At 38.5% G+C, this 14,586-nt stretch overlaps 1 protein-coding gene across 4 annotated transcripts in view; it reads right to left on the bottom strand.

Moving 5' to 3' along the window:
- The window catches only part of NCAM2 (neural cell adhesion molecule 2), a 196,892-nt gene that overhangs the window by 136,555 nt on the left and 45,751 nt on the right, over nucleotides 1-14,586 (bottom strand). The window lies entirely within an intron of this gene.

Genomic DNA, 14,586 nt, shown 5'->3' with positions numbered 1-14,586 from the left:
ATCATTGGGGTGATCCGGGGTGGAGATTACAGCTGAGTGTCATCAGCGTACTGGTGGTACTTCACCCTGAAACCACGGATGATCTCGCCCAACAGCTTCACATAAATGTTGAACAGAAGGGGCAAGAGGACCAATCCTTGTGGCACCCCACATACAAGGGGCCTCTGGGTCGACCTCTGCCCCCGTCAACACAGACTGCGACCTGTCAGAGAGAAAGGAGGAGAACCACCGCAACACGGTGCCTCCCACCCCCAACCCTACCATGGTCGATGGTATCAAAAGCCGCTGAGAGGTCTAACAGGACCAGGACCAAGGAGCAACCCCTGTCCCGAGCCCTCCAGAGATCAATAACCAATGAGACCAATGCCGTTTCCATGCTGTACCCAGGCCTGAAGCCTGACTGGAACGGATCTAGATAAGCCGATTCATCCAGGTACTGAGGCAGCTGTCGCGCGACCACACTCTTAACAACCTTCGCAACAAAGCGAAGGTTGGAGACTGGATGATAATTAGCCAACACTGCCAGGTCCAGGGAAGGCTTCTTGAGAAGAGGCCTCACCATCGCCTCTTTCAAGGCAGCAGGGAAAACACCTCACTCCATGAAGCATTTATAATCCCCTGGAGCCAGCCTCGTGTAACCTCCCGAGAGGCCAGCACCAACCAGGAGGGACACAGGTCCAATAAACATGTGGCCACACTCAGTCTGCCCAGTACCCTGTCCACGCCTTCAGGAGTCACAGGATCAAACTCTTCCCAAATAATATTCCCAAAACCTGCCTCTGTCATCCCTCCTGGATCTATCCAGTCAGAGTCTAGGTGTTCCCGAATCTGAGCGATTTTGTCATACAGATATTGTACAAAGTCCTCAGCCCTACTCTCCAAGGGGTCCTCCCACGCCCCCTGGTGGAGCAGGGAGTGGGTCACCCTAAACAGGGTGGCTGGGTGATTATCTGATATGCAATAAGAGCGGAAAAATAATTACTCTTCTCCGCTTTTATTGCCACCAGGTAGGTCTTAATATAAGACCTTACCAGTATTCGGTCAGATTCAGAACGACTAGCCCTCAAACTGCTCTCTAGGTGTATTTTCCAGCGCTTCATCTCCCTCAGCTCCTCGGTGAACCAAGGAGCCAGGTGAGACTGGAGCCGGGTCAGAGGCCGCAAAGGCACGACCCGGTCCAAAGCTCCAGCAGCCACCCTATCCCAGGCGGCCACTAGGTCTTCAGCCGAGCCATGTTCCAGAGCCTCAGGAAGTGGCCCAAGCTCCATCTGGAACCAATCTGGATCCATCAGGCGCCTGGCGCAGAACCACCTCATTGGTTCTGCCTCCCTGCAGCGGGGTGTGGCGGTTCGAAGGTCTAAGGAAAGGAGGGAGTGATCTGACCATGACAAGGGTTCAATCGCTATATCCCCTATCTCAAGATCACTCAACCACTGGCCAGAGACTAAAAGCAGGTCCAGAGTGTTTCCCCCCGTGTGAGTAGGACCATGAATAACTGGGTCAGGCCCATGGCCGTCATGGAAGCCATCAACTCCCGGGCCGCCTCGGACGTCTCACCAACAGATGGCAGGTTAAAATCCCCCATGACCATAAACCTGGGGGTATCAACCGCCACCGCGGCTATAATGTCGAGCAGCTGAGGCAGGGCTGCTGCCACGTGGCAGGGAGCCAGGTACATGATTAGCAGGCCCCATCTGCACCCCATGACCCCACTTCACAAGGAGGGACTCACATCCAGCCATCTGACGAACAGTGGCCTACCTCAGATTAAGACCCTCATTGATAACAACAGCCACCACCACCCGCCCCTCCCTTGTGACCTTGGCTGATGAAATGCACAGAAACCAGGTGGGCACATATCAACAAGAGGGCCTCCCCCCTCCTGGCCTAACCAGGTCTCCGTAATACCTGCCAGGTCCGCGCCCCCCTCCTGAATAAGCTCGCAAATGAGGGGGGCTTTATTTGCCATGGACCTGGCATTGCACAGCATCAGCCGAAGGCCCAGGGCCCAAGGATCTGTGCAACCTGGGGAACGAGAGGAGCAATGGAGGTGGGAGCGCACCACCACTTGAAGACAGCGAGCACACACTCCCACAACATGATGTGGCCTCCTACTCCCACCATATCTGCCCCTCCCACCTACAGTATCGATGTCATAGCCATCCGCACCACAAGCTCTAACCCCCTCCTTGACCCCAGGACCTGCACCCCCCATGCCGCGCTCCTCAGCTGGACTAGGCACCCTCCCCCGTGGGTTCTCCCCCAGACCCACGCAGCCCAACCCCCTCCCAGAATCCTTTAAAATCTTGTTCAAAAACTTCCCTAAAAAAACCCACAGCCCTCTTTTTGCAGCATGCCATCTCTCAGGACTCCAAAGTCCGTCATCGAGATAGGCCCTCGATAGAGTGGAGGGCCAAACCTGCGAGAGGGGAGAATCTCGCAGGGCGAGGAGCTCAAGCACTGAATACATCTGCTCATTAGGGTGAAATAGTCCATGGTTGGGAGACCACCGACTTTTGTTGCCACTAAGGCCACTTAGTGATATGAAGGATCTAGGAGCATCCCATATTATGAAGTTATTCCTTTAAGGGCAATGCAGGCCTTTCCAAAACAGACAGGGTACTGGTACCACTCACCTGGCCAAATGCACGGGCTACAAACATTATCTCTATCCTGTTGGATTGAGTCTGTTTACTGGCCCTCATCTAGCTCATTACCCTGTCCAAGCACAAGTTCAGAATGGCAACTGCCTCGTCTGATTTAGATCAAGAAGAAGTAGAGCTCCACCTACATATTGATTTCACTTCAGCCCACTTCCCTCGATGACTTCTCCCAACAATTGCATGTAGATTTAAAAAGCATAAGGATAAAATGGAAACCCAAGGGAAAGGGATTATATACCCAATCACCAAAAGGCAGAAGACTAATCCCAGCAACACTTTATGGAAATGGCCATCCAAGTAGGAGTGAAATCACTATTGTACAGTACACCTACTTTCCAATTCTGATAGCCTGTTTGGACATACATCATGGTTGATGGTATTAAAAGCCACACAAAAAGCAGGAGGACCAACATTATCACACCTCACTCCACCCCACTATCATTTTTCTCCAGCACAGATAACCTCATAGATTACCAAAGCAATCTCTGTTCTAAAGTCTGGCCTTAAATCAGATTGCAACGCATCTAGAATATCAGTTTCATCCAGGAAAGCCTGGCCTTGATTGTCCATCATCTGCTCAAGCATTCTTCCTAGCAAGGCAATATTGGCTACTGGCTTGCAGTTATTTCATTCTCTGAGTCAAGATTCAGTTTATTCAGAAGCAGCCAGATCACTGCTTCTTTTAATGATGCTGGAATTTCTCCCTCTCTCAAAAGATATTTATGAACTCATGGACCCAGGTGGATAGCCTCCCAAACTTAATAATCCAAAATGAGCATGAATTGAGCATATAAGAGGTAGACTGAACATGTCCAGTTAGTTTGTCTGCCCTCTCATGCCTCAAAGACTTTCATCCATTAGGAGAGAGGAATGGTCTACTAGTGGAAGCTGTGGATTTGTCATCACGAAGATTTTTAAGAAGAAGCTGGAGAACTTGGCTCTGTGGATGTTTAATTGGTTGTCCTACATATTGTAAAAGGATAGCCTAGATGATAATTTTCAATGTTAGAATTATTTGATTTTACTGCAATGGGAACTTGTTGAAAAAAATTGCTAAAAAGAAGGAAGGTGCTGAAACTAGCACTTAATATCAAATAATCATTGTTAATTTATAATCATTGTTAATTTAACATTTATCCTAGTATATCATCATAATAATATATGCATAATAAAGATTATTTTAATTTGATTTGATCTGATTCAGCTATTACTTCTGGGTATTATTTGGGGGCAATTTGTCTTTCTGAAACCTGATGTGTAACATTGGCAAATTCATTGACACATTGATACATAATTTATAATCACTGACATTCCAGAAAGTTATTACTTATTTATTTATATTCCACCTTTATTATTTTTACAAATAACTCAAGATGGCAGACATAATCAATTGTCCTTCTTCCTCCTATTTCCCTAAAACAACAACCCTGTAATGTGACTGAACGAGAGTGACAAAACTAAGGTCACTCAACTGGCTTTCATGGCTAAGATGGGGCTAGAACTAAGTGTTGATTTCTAAAGCTGAAATAGCCATTGCTTTGTTGTAGCCTATGATATATCTTCTATAGTTATAAAGTAAATTATTTTGTGTTTCTTACTCTTCTTGTATAGTTGTGTTGCTTTTATCTTTACTTTTTTTTTGGCAGAAAAACTCAATGTATTTAAATTCTAGTTTTAAATGCATTGCTTTTATTCTTTGACAATGTCCTTTCACCTGTACTAAGTAAAATGTAAATGACACAGACCTTTTCCAGAATAAGTAATGAGAAGTTAATTGCTTTATCCAGCAACAGAGTGGAATGTTTATCAACTATTAGCAGTTTCATAGAATATGTGCATATGGGCACAGAAGGGAATTACAACATGTGAGGTAAAGGTGGTTTCACATTAATTAAATCTTCACTGGATTTCTACAAAATCCTTTACTACAGAACTATATCAACAACAGACAATATATTGCCAATTTTTTTCTCACTACAGCCTAAAATTAGAAAAGGTGATCAATTTTTCAATTTTAATAAAAATCAAAGAGATAAGGTTCTTCTGGCAGTCTGGTTCTTTTTTCTTGATTTTATATCTTTCCAACTTCTTTGCACAATATGATCCCTGGATTTATATATAGGTAGTCCTTGACTTTAAACAGTTCATTTAGTGACTGTTCAAAGTTACAATGGCACTGAAAAAAGTGACTCATATCTATCTGCATACTTATGTTGCAGTATCCCCATGGTCACGTGATCAAAATGGCAACTGACTCGTATTTATGATGGATGCAATGTCCCAGGGTCATGTGATTACCTGTTGTGACCATCTGACAAACAAATCAATGGGGAAGCCAGATTCATTTAATGATCATGTTACTTACTCAACATCTGCAATGATTCACTTAACAAATGTGGCAAGCAAGGTCGTAAAATGGGAGAAAACTTATTTAACAAATATCTCACTAAATGTTGGGCTCAATTGTGTTTGTAAGTCAAGGACTACCTGTACATGCAACTTGATTCATAGCTCAAATTATTTGAAGCTTTCAAAAGGAAAGGAAAATAAAATGTTTATCACCAGTATACTTCTGGGATCCATTCTTGGCCTGATGTTTGACATGCCCAGACAACAATGGAAGAAGAAAATGATGAAATGGGTGTCATGGTATGATGCAAACTCTGACCCTGAGCATGCATACAATATGCTTTTCAAATTTACCAAATGGAAACAAGTAAATAAATAACTGACATTTTATTCTCTTCATACATATCTAGGATTAATGTGCAAAACAGAGATGTGCATAAACCAGAAAAATGTTTTTTGATAGTTCATGTCCAAATTGAAATGCACAAGTACAGAACCAATGAGCTTTATTTTTTTTTCCATGGACACAGGCTGAAATGTGTCTGTTCCAGACAGAAGTAGTGGGATGGGATAAAGTGATGGAGGCGGGCAAGGCTAAAGGTTTTCTTGAATGATAGTGGAACCTATGTTAACAAGTCACATTTATATAATCTCTATGCTATCAACTGGTAGTTCAGATTAATTATAGCTTCTTCACAGCTCTTTCCCCTGCATACAAGGGAATGCATGAAGCTTTTTGTAACAGCAATTATTAATGTTCCTATTAATATTACAAGCCAGTAGAAGTGGTTGCATGTTTCTTTTTCCTGTTTAGAAATCCTTCTGATATGGTTAATTTGCTTTGCTGCTTCAAGTTTAAAAAGTATAGCTTCACCCTTGTCCTTGTCATTTTAATATAGGCATTCCTAACTAACCACAATGATGCTAAAATGATAAAACATTTCCACTCTTCTGTACTTACAGTGCAATTTTACACACAATCTATTCATAAAATGAAATTTACGGTTTGATGTTGTGATGTCTGGCCATTTTTTTCCCTTGTCCCTTGTCCCTTCTCCGTTTTTCTATTTTACTTTAAATCATCAAGTCTGTTTCAGTAAAAAAAAAAAATCAGATTTATTTCAAAGATGCTCTAGAAATTGTAGCACTTTATTTATATTAGACTTCTATGCAGTACTGATTTATTTTGTCTAGGAAATGGATCCCACACTGATATTTGTTTCATGTTTCATTTTCTGCTGTGTTGTTTATTAGCTATCTACTTTTCATAGAAATGGGGAAAAGCAAATCTATTCATAATGTCAGGCAATACTCCTTGCAACACAAGGCTAAAAAGAAGTTTGTTTTCAGAATTAATCTCTGCTTCATCTGGCATCATCTCTCCATTCCACATACCTATACCAGTTTCAAAAGGAAGTTAAAAATGGTAGTCCTAGTTTTCTTTGCAACTCTTAAAATGGTAGAAGCTGTGTTCTCACAGCGTGAATATTCAGTTTGTGAACCATTCAGTGGGAGTTAAGTTATTGTTGTGACATACATACAGAAGCTTATATTTGTTTTATGTATGAACTCAAGTAGTTATTTCCGGAAAATATTTAAAGTTAACTTCCCCATGGAAGAATAAGACTAGAATAACAGTTTCTGGGGGGAAAACCCCCAGGAATTATACACATTGTCTTTTATTAATGCAGCCTCCTGGACCCTGACTTAACCTTTTAGCTGCATGTCAACTGCAAAGGTTCCTATAATTTTGACATAAGAAGCACACTAAAATTATTTTAAATACAAATGTAAGAAAAATCCTTTCCAAAAGGCCCCTAACGTGATCCCCCAAATCCTGTTTGTAATAAATTCATTTTATGAGTTTAGCAACCCATACACACACACAAAGTTCCAATAAAGCAAAGTCCACAAGTCCAGTACTAAATCTAGGCACAGATCCACAGACATGATATTGAAATCCAAGCTACACATCCAGAATCCTCATAAGTCTAAAGTCCAAGCACAGAGTCAAAAAAACAAAGTCAGGAATCCATGAAGGAAGCTAGAGCACATGCACAGCGGGGAATCAAGCAGTTATTTTCTGCATCACACTGCTCCACTCATTGGGCTTAGTTAGTGTAAGTCTAGGAGGGGTGAGGCTGCCTCCTCGTGAGTAGCATCCATTGGGCCTACCTCCAATCGGCCTGCATGTCCTGGAATCTAATGGAGGCAATTCCTCCTCATCCATGCTGGCCAGCTGCCTGGATTCCTTCTCTACCTTGCACTTCTGACTGGGTCCCTGAACTCACCAGCTGCAGCTACACCTTTCTCCTTTCTTCTCCAGCCAGGTGTTTGCTTTTCTGATGATCCTTCCAATCTTCCTGGCCTTGCTGTGGTCCCTCCACTCCTGGGTCAGAGCCGAGGCCTCGGCATCTTCCCAGCACTCTCTGCATGTCCCCCTTTCTCATTGTCCAAACTGACATCCAGGGAAGCCATCACATCTCTCAAGTCTCAACATCATCTTTCTTTACACTTTTCTTTAAAGCTTATAGCTGAACATTTTAATACGATTAATACAATTAATTTACTAACAATTTTGGAAGCCAGGGAGTTTTCCATTTCATTGATTATGTGCCATGAAGTTGGTGTTTGCTTTTAACAAACAGATAGATTTTACCCATGAGATTCTGTCCTTAATTTAATTTTTCAGCTCTTACAATGGTACACCTATTACCATTTTAACTGGATTCATCCATTTGCCGATAGTCATCCTATTTTTCTCAAACCTTCTACCTTTCCCAGCATAAAAGATTTCTCCAGAAAACTGGGTCTTTGCATATCATGTCTATTTATCTTGATTCTATTTCTGCATACAGAGAATGCTTATGTGTCATAAACTTTCTTTCTTTCTTTCTTTCATCTCAATCCAATTGACTATATTTATATTTTTAATATAAAGATTATTAAATAAGCAAGACTTCATTTACTGAAATTGTTTTTTTCACAACACATATCAAGTTTACTGGATTTACTGGAACGCCATTTCAGTTCCAAGAACTCAGCATTGTACACAGTTGAGTGTTTCCAGGAATTTAGCATGTTGTTCTTAAAAGCATGCAGGAAATCAAATACGTAGTTAAATGAGAAATCCATAATTGTCAATACAAAAAATAAAACTTGTCAACTTGTACTTGTATCTTTGTATATTTCAGTTCTGTAACCTTTAAATATACTGGAAAGAATATATATTACCAAATAATTGCTATTAATACTTGTTATATTTTATTTTCAGGTGTATATAATAAACATAGAATATTTTACTTTATTAATGGACTTTTTCACATTATTAGTTAACATTTAAATTTCTACTCTGGTCTTCATTCAAAGCATTTCATGCAAAGCAATTGAGACATTTATATTACTTGAATGATACATTGTAGTGTTCAGTTATGCACATTTTTACTGTTACTACTAAAAATAGGTCTTTTGTACTCCTCTTTTTTTAAAAACTTGGTCAAAAATTTTTGTTTTGTCTCCCAGCTCCATTTTATATCCCTAGTAAATAATTCATCTAGAGATTAGATTAAAATATAATTAATATTTAAATAGCGTTTAACTTAAACTAGTTTTGAGTCTCCTTCCACTACATGGAAAAAGTAATGATTCCATTGGTGTTATGGAGTTGGACAAAAAATAAATAAACATACCAATTATTAAAATAATTACATTTTACTCAAGGTTCACAAACTTTGAAGTATCACAAATGCTCACTATAGGCTTGATCAAGCAAAACAATGAACAAAGCCCAAACCAAATTCTGGTTCAATTTTTAATTTTCTTAGATAAGCTAGTTAGATAAGTAGTTAGAAGGCATAACTAAAAATTAAGCTCCAGATAGGTTGTATCAATGCTCTACATTTAAAAAAACAAACTTATGACCTGCTCACAATTGCTTCAATTTTTCAGAGAATCCTGGCCCATAATCTGAAAACCCTGTCTTCCCACTCAAAAGATTCATGTTAGTTAATTAGCAATATTAGAATTTTAATAAGCAAGCAAATTAGATTTTACTGTAAAGTATTCTGCACTAATCACATTGTTGATGAAATAGTCATAAAACTTAAACTTATTCATTTATTTGTTATGGCCTTATATAACTCAGATTCATGATTCTGGGCTGCTACAACAGTTAGACACACGATGAATCACATAATTAAAACAAGAACATACAGTATATTTAGTCAATATCCAAAGTAAAATTGATTAACACAAATCACCATAAGCATAATACAGTAGTATTATGTATAAATAGTATAAGAATAATGCAAACTGTTTTATTTATGCAAAGAAAAAAATTAAATCCTGTTTGTTGAGTTACTTTTAAAATAAAGTTTGCCCAACTTCAAAGCAACTTTAGGTAGCTTAAACTGAAAAAAAAAAAAGACCATGTTTATCCAAAAAGGCTATACTATATGTGCCACAAAAAAATGCAATCAGTTGGGATTCCATCGATCTCAAAGCCTGGAAGAACTACCATGCTTCTAATGGCCTCCAGAAGATTTTCAGAGTGTGAGATGAACATATTTCTCAGACAGAAGGCAATGTGACACACTTCCTGACTCCCAGTAGGTGGTATTATTTAATCAAAAACAAAGTATACCATCTCTGCAAATTTTAGTGAATGAACAAAAATCATTAAAAAAAATAAGTGGTCTCAAATAACAGAATCCTATGCCATTAAGGATTTTACAGATAATAACCATAATATTGTATTGTGTCCGAACGTGTTTCAGCAATTAATGAGGTTCAAGGAACAATACTTATAACATGCCCATTAGGCCTTCTGCTGCCAAACTCCAGACTAGCTACAGGTTATCATCATCATCATCATCATCATCATCATCATCATCATCATCATCATCATCATAGCCATTGCCTATGTTGCAATATTTTCAGGATCAGACTCAATAAAGATAATAGGAGTTAGAGCTTTAAATATATTTCTTTTTAATTATGATAGGCATTCTATATTCACTGAATATTCAAGGTAGAAGCGACGAGAATGGTGAGGGTGGCTCCTTATATATACAAGGGGTGGAGCTAGGAATGGGAGTGGTAAGTTATGAATACATTAAAGTCCAAAGAATAAGTTAACCTCTGATGTTCCATATATACATTATTTACACATTGGAGAATAAGGCATTTACATCTGACAAATCCCCCTCTAAATGCCGGTTCGTTACACAACATCAATTACATTCTGATTCAGGACAATATAATACATATAATTTAGAAGTTAAATATTTGTGTTGTTTAGAAGGTAAGGGTTTTGTTAATATGTCAGCTAATTGTTCAGAAGTATCGCAATGTATTGCTTTAATGAATCCGTCTTGAGACAGTTGTCTCACATGCTTAAACTTTATATCAATATGCCTGGACCTTTGTCCAATTGCATCGGATCTGGATATTTCAATGGCCGCTTTATTGTCTTCATGCATAATAAATGGTAAAGTGGGTTTCTTCCAAACATCAGTGATCAGATCATTGAACCATACAAGGTTATTTGCAGCCTTGGACAAACAAACATATTCCGCTTCTGTAGTAGAAGTGGCTACTAGTTCTTGTTTACCAGTATACCAGTAAACTGGACAATCATTCAATAGAAAAACATAACCAGAAGTGCTCTTTCTGCATGATGTATCACCAGCCCAATCTGCATCAGCATAACAAGTAATTTTTGGTTCTCTGTCATTATTGGGTTCCAACATTAAACAAAAATCTAATGTACCCTTCAGATATCTTAGAATTCTTTTGACAGCTTCCCAATGATACAAGGTTGGTTTACTAACATATCTTGACAATAGATTGAGAGGTAATGCAATATCTGGCCTAGTCCAATTAGATATATAAAGGAGTGAACCTATAACTGATCTGTAAAATGTGTTGTCTTTAAACTCAGGGGAAGATTCATCAGTGTTTCTAAGAAAATCAGTTTGCATAGGGGTGTCACAGGTTTTGGCATTATTTAAGTTACATTTGTTTAGGAGTTCGATGATTTTATCTTTCTGTGTAAGTTTGAATCCCCTTTTAGTTTTGTTAATTTGCACACCAAGGTATTTATTCACTTTACCCAGAGATTTCAGTGAGAAGTGTTCATTTAACTTATTTACAAAGATTTCCCTGCTCTCTTTATGCTTTCCAATGTATAAAATATCGTCCACGTAAATTAATACAAATTCAATATGATCATTACTCTTTTTTACAAAGAAACAGTTATCAGCAGTGGTGGCGTTGAAATCCATGGTCTTAAGTACTTTTACCAAGCAATCGTACCATCTTTTGCCGGATTGCTTTAATCCGTACAGACTCTTATTTAATAACCAAATTTCGTTCTTGTTAGTGTATTGACTGTGTGGTGCTCTTACATATATTTCCTTATCTAATTTTGCATGTAAGTATGCGGTCTGTATGTCATATTGGAATACGTCCAGATTGAGTGCAGATGCTACTACAAGGGCTGTTTTGACACTCTCTGTTCTCACTGTGGGTGAATATGTATCAGTATAGTCTTCTGGATATTTTTGTGCATAGCCTTGTGCAACTAGTCTAGCCTTGTATAAGGTATTGCCTCCTTCTAAGTTCTTAATTTTATAAATCCACCTGGTACCTATAATTGTTTTATCCTTAGGTGCGATCGCAGGTGTGAATACATTTAATCCTTGTAAACTTTCCATCTCTTTTCCCATAGCTAGTTCCCATTTTTCTCTTTCTTCATGTGGAAGTTTCAATACTTCTTCATATGTATTAGGTGTTATTTGTTCTCCATTCATATGCATTACGTAATCTTTGTATTTATTTGGTATTTGGTTTCTATTGTTTCTAATAGTTCTTTCAGGCTTGCTATGGTTATCATGCAAATATCTAGCTTCCTTTTTTGTTAATGTGTCTGTCTTTATTTTATGCTGACTATTAGTCCAAGTTTTGGTTTTGTTCTTACTTTTGTTAATATTTTGATTTTCTGTTGTTCCTTCCTCGCAAGATATCGTATCTTTACATTTATTAGGAAATATTTCATTAAGGTGCAATTTTGACCAATTGGCCTGTTCATGGAACACAGCTGTTCTGGATACTATAAATTTGTTATTACTATCAATAAATCTGTACCCTTTGGTTCCAGTTTCGTATCCCATGAATCTTAATCTCCTGGATACGTTTTCTCCCTTTCTCCTCAATTGTTTAGGTATGTGTACGTCTGCAGTGACTCCAAATATGTGCATGTGTGATAATTTGGGTTTTCTATTGTACATCACCTCATATGGTGTCTTATTCACAATACTGGACCAGGTTCTATTTTGAGTGTAATTCGAATAATGTAATGCCTCTGACCAAAATTGTTTGCCTAAACCAGCATCCTCTAATGTGCACCTAATCATGGTTTGTAGTGTGGAATTTTTCCTCTCTGCAACTCCATTTTGAAATGCAGAAAAAGGATTGGACGTGAAATGTAACATTCCTCTATCCTTTAACCATTGGGAGAATTCTTTAGACATGAATTCACATCCCCTATCTGTCATAATTTGCTTTATTCTGATATTATGTTGTGTTTCTATACGTTTGTAGAATTCCTTAAATTTCTGAAATGTTTCATCCTTGTGCTTTAATGTGTAAACAAAACCATATCGGCTGTAGTCATCCACTATTGTTAGGAAGTAACGTTTTCTATAGGTAATTGAGGGACTTAATGGACCAACTAAGTCCATATGTACCAAATCAAAAATATTGTTAGTTGATCTGTTAGATTTTTTTGGTCTGGGACTGGTTTTTAGTTTGGTGGATTTACATACTGAGCATTCCAAATAATTTTCACAATTTTTTATTTTGACACCTTCTGCGTGTTCAGTCATTTTTTGTACTACAGGAAAGCTTGCATGTCCTAACTTCCTGTGTAAGATGTGAGCACACTCATCATGAATTGGTTTACCTATTTTTGGTTTCTTTTCCTTGTATGTATTTTTGTGATCATGAGTTATTCTACACTCATCATTGTCACTGTTACTGACATTTTCATCATCTGCTTCAATACAATCTTCCATATTTGAATCAATGTTATGTAAACATCTTTCTTTAGTTATCAGATAAGGTAGACCTCCTTTTATCATTACAGTACCTACATTTGTTTTGTTCTTTTCTATAGTTGCCTTCCCCTTTGAGAAAACTATATTGATATCAGATTCTCTGCTTAATTTTATGGCACTTAGTATGTTGTGAGGTATTTCTGGGATTAATAATACCCCCTCTATTTTCCCTAGACCAGGCAAGGTCACATTTCCTTTGCCTAGTACTTGAACCTTTTCTTGATTAGCTACCTTTATCACAAACTTATCTTCTATAAATGAAGATAATATACTTTTGTTGTTGGTGGTGTGATTTGTTGCACCAGAATCAATAAGCCAATTGTTATTCTCATCCTGTTGTGTTCTGGTGCTGTCTTGTTTATTTAGCCCATTCAGTGACCCAGATTTCCTCTCTTTTGAATTTTCTCTACCCCCTCTACCTTCTTTGTAATTTGGTGGACTTCTATATTTGTGTCTATCTGTGGAAGATTGTCTGTAATTATATTTGCTCCTATATTCTGGTCTATGTCTCTCTCTTGAGACTTTGGGGCAGTCTCTTCTACTATGTTCCCTGGATCCACAATTGTAGCATCTAAAGGCCTCATTATGTTTATCTTGAAAGACTACTTTCCTAAAAGGTTTGTGGTCTGTTTGGTTACTGGATCGATTTTTTCTTGAATTGTCTTCTGCTATCAATTTGTTAGATAGACTTTCTATGGATAAATATCCCAAATTAATGGTATCTAAGTGTGACATAAAGCTATCCCATGATGGATCAAGTGAATTGATAATAACACTTTTCATTGTTTGATCTGAAATCACTTCCCCCCTCAATTGTAGCTCAGCTCTTATTTTGTTTAGATTTATCAAATGCTCACTTATAGAAACCCCTGGTTTTACTCTAGAGGAAAAGAAATCCTTAGACATTCTTGTGGTTGTAGCTACGCTATCGCTGTGAAATAGATTAAACATGCATTGAATTATTTCTGATACAGTTAGGTTTGGTTTGATGCTATGATACATTGCAGGAGACACGCTAGATATTATTATGAAAAATGCTCTATGATGTAAACAATCTATTTTTAAAGTCCAAGGTCTTCTTGGAGGGCTAGTTATAAAGAATAGTAAATTTTCTTTCATGAAAATAACCTGAAGCTGTTGGTACCACTCTTGTAAATTAATGCCATCAATTCTAAGTTTTGGGAAGTCACTGGGTAAGTTACCTACATTATTCTGTCCATTACTTACAACCTGGGGCAGTCCGTGATCTCTCAAGTGCAGGAAATTACAGAACGGCATTGGGATGCTTGCAATGAGTCTGCGCGGTTCTCTGGCCAGTTCAAGTCCTTCTGGGTCGTCTACGTAGTTTCGCACATGCGCATTGCTCATTTCTTCTTTGGTGGCGTCGTGGAAGGTTCTCTCCCTTTCAGCTCTCTCGATCCGCTCCTCCTCAGATGAGTCGGTCTCTGGCTCGGTTT

Source organism: Pantherophis guttatus, chromosome 5 (genome assembly GCF_059756535.1).
Source record: "Pantherophis guttatus breed Tessera chromosome 5, ASM5975653v1, whole genome shotgun sequence".
Taxonomy (NCBI): domain Eukaryota; kingdom Metazoa; phylum Chordata; class Lepidosauria; order Squamata; family Colubridae; genus Pantherophis; species Pantherophis guttatus.
The sequence above is the reverse complement of the archived record's forward strand: the minus strand, read 5'-3'. Positions and strand labels throughout refer to the sequence as shown.